Source organism: Mesitornis unicolor, unplaced genomic scaffold, assembly GCF_000695765.1.
Source record: "Mesitornis unicolor isolate BGI_N332 unplaced genomic scaffold, ASM69576v1 scaffold10037, whole genome shotgun sequence".
NCBI lineage: Eukaryota > Metazoa > Chordata > Aves > Mesitornithiformes > Mesitornithidae > Mesitornis > Mesitornis unicolor.
Genome location: NW_010198373.1, coordinates 33111 through 43551, shown reverse-complemented (window position 1 = coordinate 43551; position 10441 = coordinate 33111).

Below are 10441 nucleotides of genomic sequence, written 5' to 3'. Positions count from 1 at the left end.
TCTCTTTTTTTTTCGAGATAAAAGCTGCAGCAGGGCTTAAGTTTAAGTTGTGATTGGGGCTGGCCAAGTCCAGCTGGGCAAGGCCAGGGCCGCGCTATCCGCACCTGGTGCCGCGCTGGTCAGGGCCGGTGCCAGAGAGAGGGAGAGAGACATGCCTTGCACGCCCCTTAAATACATGAATTCACAGAGGCACTGATTGGCTTGGCCCTGGTCAGAGGTGGGTCTGACATTGGGGTCCAACTTTTTAGAACTGAGGGAGCTTCTAGTAGCTTCTTATAGGGCTATCTCTATAGCCCTTTACCGCTAGCAAAAAAAAACCCTCACAGAAAACCCAATACATAAAGTTAATATTCCAGATAGTAGCGTTCTTCTCTAATCCAGCATAAAGTTCTTATTTTCAAGTCCCTCTGTGCCTTGTTAGATGTATTTGCAATAGTTTTACCTTTAGGTTTACTTAATCACAAATTATGAAAAAAAAACCACCTTTAAAGAATTTAATTATCACTGGACAGTAAAACATTCTAAGTTCAGGGATTAGTATATCTTGACAGATATACACTTTTTCATCCACAGATAAAAAAATAAATAAGATGGGGTTTAAATAGCTTTTGGATTAAAGACTTGGAAGTCCTGCTCATAAGATCTTTAAAAACAATACTATGCAGTGGCAATATAAGATCTATACACAAAGTACACCATGATAACTCAGGTCTTTGCAACAAAACAACCAGTACTTGAATCTTGATAAAAAGGCAAATCACATTAACCTGTAATTTTCAAAAAGGAATTCATCACCTAAAAAATCAAATCTATTTTCTGTATATCAACAAAGCTTGTATGTTAAAGTCTCACTTGCACCAGTATTCAATGCAAATAAAATTCTTTTACTTATACTATAAAAATAAGTAGGAAAACCAAGGAATCCTCTAGCATTTAAAATTGGTTTCCAACAATGAGTTCTCTCTGAAATGCAAATTTAATTCTTCTCAGGATCCAAAGTTTAATGTTTTCCCAACATCCATACTAGCCAGATAGATTCTACCTGAAAATGCATTTTAAATGGAATCTCTGAACCGATTACAGGGCACAGGAAAACATGACCTAACTTGTGACAACCTAGAATAATCTCTTCTCTAAAAAACCACTTTCTCTATGGTTAGTTATAATAAACTCATCTTCCAATGTGTTATACATTTCAACAAAATGACTTTGAACTTTATAGGAAATATTTTGCCTAGAAATCCAAAACTTGGTAAATATCATAGCATTTTGCTGGTTTTCCCATCCTGCTTCTTCAGCAGAAAAAATAGTTGCTTTGCTCAAGAGATTGTGAGTGACAAAATAATGATCTGAATGTCCTAAACTGTAACGCCCAGACACACCTCAGTTTTGAGGGGTAAGATAATCTCCTTCCTGCCAAGGTTACCAAGTCTTTCTTCTTCTTTCACTACACTGGAATAGTAAAACAAACAGCAAAGAGGACTCTCTACTCACAGACAAAAGATCATCATGACCCACGTAACTTATCCAAACCTCTATTTTCCTCTAGAGGACAGTAATTGTTTCCATCTCAAACTCTGATATCACCATTTCATCACCTTATGCTGGAGGGATGGAAATCTTCAATACATTAGCAATTTCAGGGTCAGAATTGTACTGAGAGCAAAAATGAGATATATCATAAATAGAAAGAGAACATAACAGGTATATACCAGATACACTGCAAGGGAAAAGCCAGAAAGGCTGCCGCCAAAAGCACAATATCAATGCAAGTGGTACTGAACCTCTTTTTGATATATGTATTGGGTTTTCAGTGAGGGTTTCTGGTAGCAGGGGAGGGCTATGAAGATAGCCCTGTAGGAAGCTACTAAAAGTTCCCATGGCTCCAATATCAGACCCACCTCTGACCAGGGCTAAGCCAATCAGCAACCCTGTGAATTCATGTATTTAAGGGGAGTGCAGCACACAGCCCGCTCTCTCTTGCCCCAGCCCCACATCTCTTGCCCTAGCCCCAACCAGCATGGCCTCAGATGTGGGCAGCACAGCTTCAGCCCCAGCCCACTCAGCCCAAATTTAAGCTCAAGCACTGCTGCAGCTCCAGGCCGAAAGAGAGAGCTGGGAACTCTCCAAGAAGCATCAGAAGAGACCTACAGCAGAGAAAGGAGAGGGATGTGAGGAGAGCAACTGTGCAGGCACCAAGGTCAGTGACGGAAGAAAGGAAGTGGGAAGGAGGAGGAGATGTGTGGAGCCAAGGTTCCTCCTGCAACCCATGGCAAGAGCACAGGTCAACCCACCTGCAGACCATGGAGGTTCATGAGTGGCCTCAAACCACGTGAGAAAGTGGCTGCCTCTGAAGAGGCCATGACTCCATGGGAAGTGTGTGCTGGAGCAGTTCATGTGTGAGGAAACTGCAGCTATGGGCTGACCCACATTGGACTTCTATGGAGGACTTTTCTCCTGTGGTAGGGGTGCCACGTGGAAGCAGAGGGAGAGTGGGAGGAGTTCTCCCTACCCCTCTGAAAAGGAAGGAGCAGCAGAGACAGCATGGGATGAAATGACTGCATCCTTTGATTTGACCTTTGGTCAAATATTCAACCAAAGGATTCAACTGGAAGGTCGTAAAATTTATGTTTTCCTTTGGTTCTATGTTGAAGAAAATATTTTGTTATTTCAGATGTCCTATGCAAGCAATCCTCACAAAATTGGTTTAAGATTACCTAATTTACATATTAAAAAATTGATTCAAGATTATTAAACAAATATGGGCAATGACATTTTTCTTCCCTTTACAGAAAATCTTACCTATCACTTTTTCCAAAAGAGAGACCTCCATAACAACTTAGTCTGGGATTAAGTAGCAATTTATTCCTGCCAATTAAGAAATTCCTAGATTTTTGTTTCCCACTTTTCACAGTAGGAAACTTACAGAGTGCAGTCTTCCTGTTTAGAACATAATTCAAACAATGGCCTTCAAGACATAACATAAAGAAACTTAGATACTTCATAAACATCATCACTCCCACATTGTTTTTCAGCACTTGGTGGAGCACATTATTTTATGCCTGTGTAGTAATATTCCTCATCTGGGAATAGAAGAGCCAGAGAGAGAAAATTCTATTTCCAAGTTCAAAGGTAGGGCATGTGACAGTTCCTCACCACTGTGTCTGTGCATAGGCGGCTGGCTTTGTGCTAATAAATGGCTGGCATTATATATAATTTCCACCAATAGATGGAAATCTATTAGACCTCATAAGTAATACAAAAATTCTAATAAAGTGTTTTTACAAATCATTGCCTAAAATTTTAAGACCATCAGATTCACAGGAAAACTAACTATAATATCCTTCCATAGATACCACAGATTTTACTTACAGGAAATGAAGACTACCCCACATTCAATAACACTGAGTAAATTTTCAAGTGATTGAAATGAAGAAAGAACATTACCTGTGCTTTCCAAAATTATACATTTGCCCTGAAAGGTAAGCTGTTCTGTAAAATCATGGAGCTATGCCTACAGTAATACTTTGATTTGCTTTGTCATCCTTGGCTGTATTTTCCATATTTTCACAGGTCAACAAAGCAAATTCTATTACAAACTGTTCTGTGCAGACTCAGTAATTATTTAAGTCAAACTATGCGCATCTCTAAATTCACTAGAGAAGAACAACTGACTATACCTTTGACTTGCAAAGAGATATAAAACAGAGCCTGAAAGCATCTAGATATAAACAACCTGCTTATTTCTAGTTTTCATCTGTGTGGCACCAATATGCATCTTGGCATGAGTGCTCAGCATGATTCAAAAGGTCTCCTCTCAGGCAAAAATCGCTTCTTTAAAGAACAATGGCCAAAAATAATTCTCAGGAGTTTTTTGCTATGTGTTTTGCTTTTTTTTTTTTTTTTTTTTTAATTTTGGTAGTTATTCATTATATGATTCTCAAAATAAATTGTACAATACAAAATGTTTTACTCCCTAAGGGAAAATGACAGCAGCTGAGTCTTTCTTTAGCATTAGTTCCTAAACAACTAATAAAGGAACAATTCTTCAAATAAGCTTATATCCAATGAAATGGAAGCAGTCATTATCTTCTGCACAGCAAGTCTAACTTTTAGCACAGCATGGACATTTCAGATATAAAAATCTGTAGGATACTGAAAGTGCACAAAATCACAAATGAAAAGCTAGGCTTCCTGAACACCAGTAATTCAGGCTAGGCTATTCATTACTTTTAGCATCTAGAGACAGAAAGCATCAGAACTCCAGAAGAATGGCAAGAATAGTTTAGGTTGGAATGGCTCTCATTAGGCCCTCTGCTCCACCTCTTCACTCAAAGTGAGGATGTTATAACACACAGGTCTTTGTCCAAAGTCAGCTTCTGAATCCCTCCAAGACTGTAGGTTCTGTCATCTCTTGGAGTAACCTATGGCAGTGTGAGCTTCCCCCTCTCCCCACAGCACTTGTCAGAATTTTCCTTTAAGAAACTTGTTTGTCCTTTTGCTATTCACCTCCTGCAAAAGTTTGGCCCCTTCTCACTACTGACTCTTGTACAAACTGGAGTTATAAGCCAGGAAAACTACCAGTGTTGTTTGATCACAAATTTAAGAGGAACGTTGTCAATTATGTGATTACCATTTTAATTTTCCCATGTTACCATAGTTACAGTCATTTATACAGTACAGTAGTTTACCACATCCATACTTCTATTTATAAACATCATCATTTTGAGAAGTTATAGCCAATTTGCACTTTAAGCCTCTGCTTTTCCTTAAGTCTCTTCCTTCTCTTCCTTTTCACTCATCCCAGATATTGTCTTTTAGAGAGTTATTCTATCACCCTGTTGTGGTTTAACCCAGTAAACATCAAAATGCCATGAAAGTACGCTCGCTCACTCTCCGCTTTCCTGTTGGGACAGGGGAGAGAATTGGAAAAGTAAAAGAACTCATCACAAAAAACAACTATTTAATTACTAAAACAACTCAAACTTAAATAATGCAAATTAACTGTACAAGAACAGGAACAGCGATAATAAAGCATTTAAAGTCATACTCAGCTCACAAAGAGCAGTCACTGGCCGCACGCCAACAACAACATGACAGGAGGGGGGATGCCTCAGGAACAGAGACAGGCTGCCTTCATGAAGGGAAGGGATCGAAGGGGACAAAGAAGCAGCAGAGAGGAAATGCAAAGGGGATGCAAAGGCAATGTGAAGGAGTCATCCCCTGCAAGCTCCCCAATTTATAATTAGTGTGACATTTATGGGACTGAACACATCTTTATTGGTCAACTGGGATCAGACCCAGATCATCTATTCTGGGTCACCTATCCCAGAGAGTCCTGGGCTCTCACTTCCACACACACCCCCGCCCCCCATCTCTTTTCTTTTGTTCAGAGAGAAGGAAAAAAACCCAAAAACTAAAAGGAACTGTAACCACAGGTGCAGGGAGAATCTTGAGAAAACATAAATGTCTGCCAGTGAAACAAAAACAACAACCTTATCAGCTTCATAAGGAAACAACTTCATCCTGGCCAAAGCTCCAAATTCTGTTCATTAAAGCTCAAATGCTGCTTTCTCAAAAATCCAGTTCTGGCTGAAACATTAAGAGGGATTCTACCATTTACTCCTAGCATAACCAGGACACATTCGATGATTCCTCCCCACCTGTGGAGAGGAATCGGGAAAAGGAAAGGAAATCCATGGGTTGAAATAGAAATGGATTTAATAAAATTGTATATAAATAACAATATTAATATACTTAGCTGATGTAATGGTTGCCATGAGCAGGGGAGCAGGCCTCAGGGCCGAAATAGCAGGCAAGACCCTCCAGGGATTCATCAAGGAAAGAGGGCCGTCCACAGCAAACTCCCCAGTTTATAGCGAGGGTGATGTTTATGGTATGGAATAATTCAGTCGGCCAGTTTGGGTTTGTTGCCCTGGCTTTCATTCCCCCAACTCCTGCACCTGGCTAACTCAAAACTGCTACAGACTTTAATCTCTGCACACCAGTGATGGCTGAAAACTCTAAAAAATGTCTTATCATTTTTGTTTCCACTAAATCAAGTGCTGTAGTCTTTGCAGAAATGCAGCTTTCCTGAACAGAAAACAGATTCTATGATTCTGTACCAGCGAAACCAGGACACCATACCTTAAGCTTTCCTTGCAAAGTAGCCCATGAAGAAATGTTAAATCCCATGGGGGAATAACTAAAAAGGTTACAGAAGTGACAGGACTCCATTGCAGCTCTCCAGGCTGAAACTGAAAATAGACATAATTGGAGTCATAAATAGACAAATATTAGTCTATTAGAAAATATTACTTTACTGAAGATTGTGTCTGACCCATCACAACCAATCAAGCTCTGCAATCTCTGCTACTTTTGGCATAAATGGAGGGCTGGTGGGAGACACCCTTGAAAATTCTGTCCTGGACTCAAAACTTCTATGATGTTGACAATGTTTTACTCACATTTTGAGGGGAAAGAATAACTACAATAAAAAAGTTCTCTTCTTTGAAGGCTTTTACAGAGTTCCCAACTATATGTCATTGAATGAAACCAAACTGTTGTAAAGTTCTAATGTCCAAACAATTTAGTAAATCTTAAATCCTTACAATTAGTAAAAAAAGTGAAACTTAAATACTGCATTAAAATACCATTGTGGCAGCCCTACACTAAATACATTTATTTGGAAAAAAGTGTCAGTATTTCAGACATAGGTAGTGGATTAGGTTGGTTAGTCGAAGAAACAATTCACAGGTGAAGTTAACTCCACAGGGAAGATGATGGCATTGATCCTCCAGTCCGATTCAACATAGATCACTCTACAGTGTAATTTGAAACTTTTTTGTATTCAAAACAGGGTGACTACCCAGCAGAATTGCGATCTGCCTCTTCTACCCTCACAGCAGAATATTTCATTGCACAAATCTACCTCAAATTTAACATAAGGATTATTTTTGGTTCGTTTTGTTTGTTTTTTCCTTTGGCTTATTTCTTTGGGGGGGAAGGAAGGGAAGATGGATGGTTTTGTTTGTTTTTCAACACATCAGATATATTCCAATGATTCTGTGCAACAGAACATTGGCTTCATCACCTTTTCTGGTATCAGTGTACTAATCCAGCAACCTGCTAACTGCTGAAACATAAGACACAGTGAAATTCCTAGCAAATAGCTATTTGCTTGCATTTGCAACTGGCAATAGTATTAGATATCAACAGCCAGAAAGAACAGAGATTTTTAAGCCTGTCTTTGTGTGCCTGTATTAGATACATTAACTACAGTAATGCCTAAGTAGTATCTACAAAAAATAAGGTTTATTTCAGTGCATGCTGAACATTAAAGTCACATATACATTAGCAAGTAGTGTAGACCAGCTGGAACAGATCTGTAGATAAAATGCTGGTGCCAAGGACCAGACAACTACACAATTCACATTTCATAGCTTCTATTTTCTGACTGGCTGGCTTTTTTTAATATGGAGTATCTCTAGAGAGGGTGTATTACACACCAAATTATTTCAGATTAAAAAGCTCAGCCTGCTCCTAATTATCACTGAGGAAGAATTGAGCTGGTGTACATTACTGTTCAGTTTCCAGCAGCAGAGAAAAAGGAAAGTGTCTTAAGCACTTCATACGCCAAGGATCTGTCCCTGTTGTGCCCATGACCTAACTGGTGTCTCAGCCACAGAACAGCGCAGTTCAGTGGATGAGTTACTGTAATCCTATTACAGCATATTGCTCTAACACTTTAATGTAGTAACATATTTAATGTAATGCAATAACATAGTAATACAGATTTCTGTAAAAGAGCTTGACATAAAATTAGCTGAGGCCAAACAAAACTAGCTATTCTTGCCTCTAAAACTGACTGGATTGTTTTCCCAAGCTCAACTGCTAAGGCTTTAAAGACCTGTGGAGGAAGAGGGACATTCTTCAGGGTTAAAGATACAGAAGAAGTATTTGCACAACACTCATTTTTCTATCAAGTGTACCCAGTTTTATTTTCCTTCCCCAAACAGGTGAACTTGCAAACACACTTCAGGTTCTAATCTCTTCAAATTACTGCAAGTTTTAACACTTTCTAAATAGCAAGCATTCAGCACACTGAACCAGGGTCTGGCAGTATATGTCTAACACTATTGACTATAAACAGCTATACAAGGAAACAATTATCAATTATTGCATTCAAGAATACAGTGGCTCTATTTTCAAATTAAGATGGCACTAGTCTAGCAATCTATTGCAGTAGTTATTACTCAGAGTAAGTGAAATGTGTAACACTATTTTGAGGCAATGATATCAATCCTCCAAATATTTCAAACTTGGTATTTATACCTAGCTCTCAAATAATTTTATAAGGAAGAACTAAAGTCAATTCAACTTGAGATCTGTTTGATAACACACATGTAACGTCTTGCTTTCTTCATCTGACTCCATGTTCACAATTACGTCTGATTTTACTGTATATATGGTGCATTTTACATTTACAAACCAAGACAGTTATATACTTGTTTTGAGTATAATGGAGAGGAAAAGTTTTGTTTAGAGCCAGGATTACATTTCTAGAACTGACCACTGGGGAGTAGTCTGCAAGCCAGAGGTTTCCACTGTCAGCTGTGCCTCATGTCTTGACATCCCAGGTACTCCTCTACACCACAGCCTGCGCTGCCACTTGAGTTTTTTTTTAATCATGTCAGGTCTTTATTCCTCTACACTATTCCATTAAATCTATAAATACCCCATTCTACACAGAATAACTACCTGCCACTGCCATCTATGCAAAAACCTATGTGTATACCATAGAAAAAAAAGTACATGTAAAAAATTAAGCATAACCACCTAGTCACTAGCAAATTGCTCTTATAGCGAAATCAAGTAAAAAGAAAGCTGCAGGTGAGTCAAGGGAATCTCAGACAAAACAAACCTGCTAAGCCTCCTTTATGAGGCTGCAGTGTTTACTCATGCCTGTGAGTCATCTCTAGGTAACAGCTGGGCTACAGCTTAGATACCCAGAAATTCACCCCCTTCTCCTTTCCCCCAAAACAGACACAAACTGGAACACAGGAGGTTCCACTTAAATTTGAGAAGAAACTTCTTCTCAGTGAGGGTAACCGAGCACTGGAACAGGCTGCCCAGAGAGGCTGTGGAGTCTCCTTCTCTGGAGACATGCAAAACCCACCTGTGTAACCTCATCTAGGTGTTCCTGCTCCAGCAGGGGGATTGGACTAGATGATCTTTTGAGGTCTCTTCCAATCCCTAACGTTCTGTGATTCTGTGAAAACATATTTGCAACAGACTAGAATTGGATATTCTTTTTACTACCAAAAAGACCCCAGCCAAACATGCAAGAACTGAGTTAAACATCAATGTCTGAAATGCTATAATTCTGAAACAGTTTGTTGCTACTGCTTGCCATAAAATCCAAGATCTAGACAACCTTCTCAGTTGCACATCTATGAAACAATAGTTCTAGATATATTAGAGAATAAATTATTATTTAAGCATATAACAGAAAACTAGAAGTCTGAAATTAAATTCTAATTCACAGTAACAGCATCTTGATAAGATTTTTTAAAGTTACTTGGAATTAAAGTCTAAGCAACACCTGCAGAGCTTAATTAGTCTTCAAATACATATGCACAGTAATGAGGCCAATATGAGTTTGAGAATCGAAATATATTCAGCACACTTCCATCAGTTCTGTTCAATGGTTCAAAGTGGCTGTACCTTTCAGTAATTATTCAAAAAAATCATTACAACTAGTCATGGTTTTTCACTGGAAAAATAATCTTTAAGATGTCTCTGTCCCACTATTTTTTTCGTCCTCTTTTTAAAATCTTCATGCAGTGTAAGGGTTTCCATTCTAGTTAGTCAGAGCCACGTCCACTGAGGCCAAGGAAGTGCAATTGTAAGACTCACATTTTGAATGAGTGGAGATTGTTCCAGGCTGTCTTGGGTCAACGATTCCATCCCTTCCTAGAAACAAGCTAGGAGAGCTGATGAACCTCCTGATTTCAGAAGAGACAGTTTTGACTGTAAAGACAATCTAGTACTACCTGCATTTTGGATACAAATTTAAACAAAGGACTTCTGAAATGGCAGACTTTCTCTGCCCAGCAGATCTGTGTCTTCATCCTAGAAAGGCTGACTACATACTGTATGTATCCATGGGCATTTCTGCACTAGGAGCAAAGACAAGCTGGAGAAGTTATGCTGGTTTCCGATTTCCCCATACCATACAGTTTTATATCCTAACATTAACTGCAAAACATCTAATTGGTAAGTTGACTTTTATAGCTATTGTAGGACACTAAATTTGACGAGTAATTCAGCTGCTGGTCTAAATTCCGATCTAGCTCTCCAGCTATTTAAAAAAGAAAAGACCATCCAACTCCAGTCTTTTAATGAATATGAAATTAATAAAATATTAAAAGTTGGATGA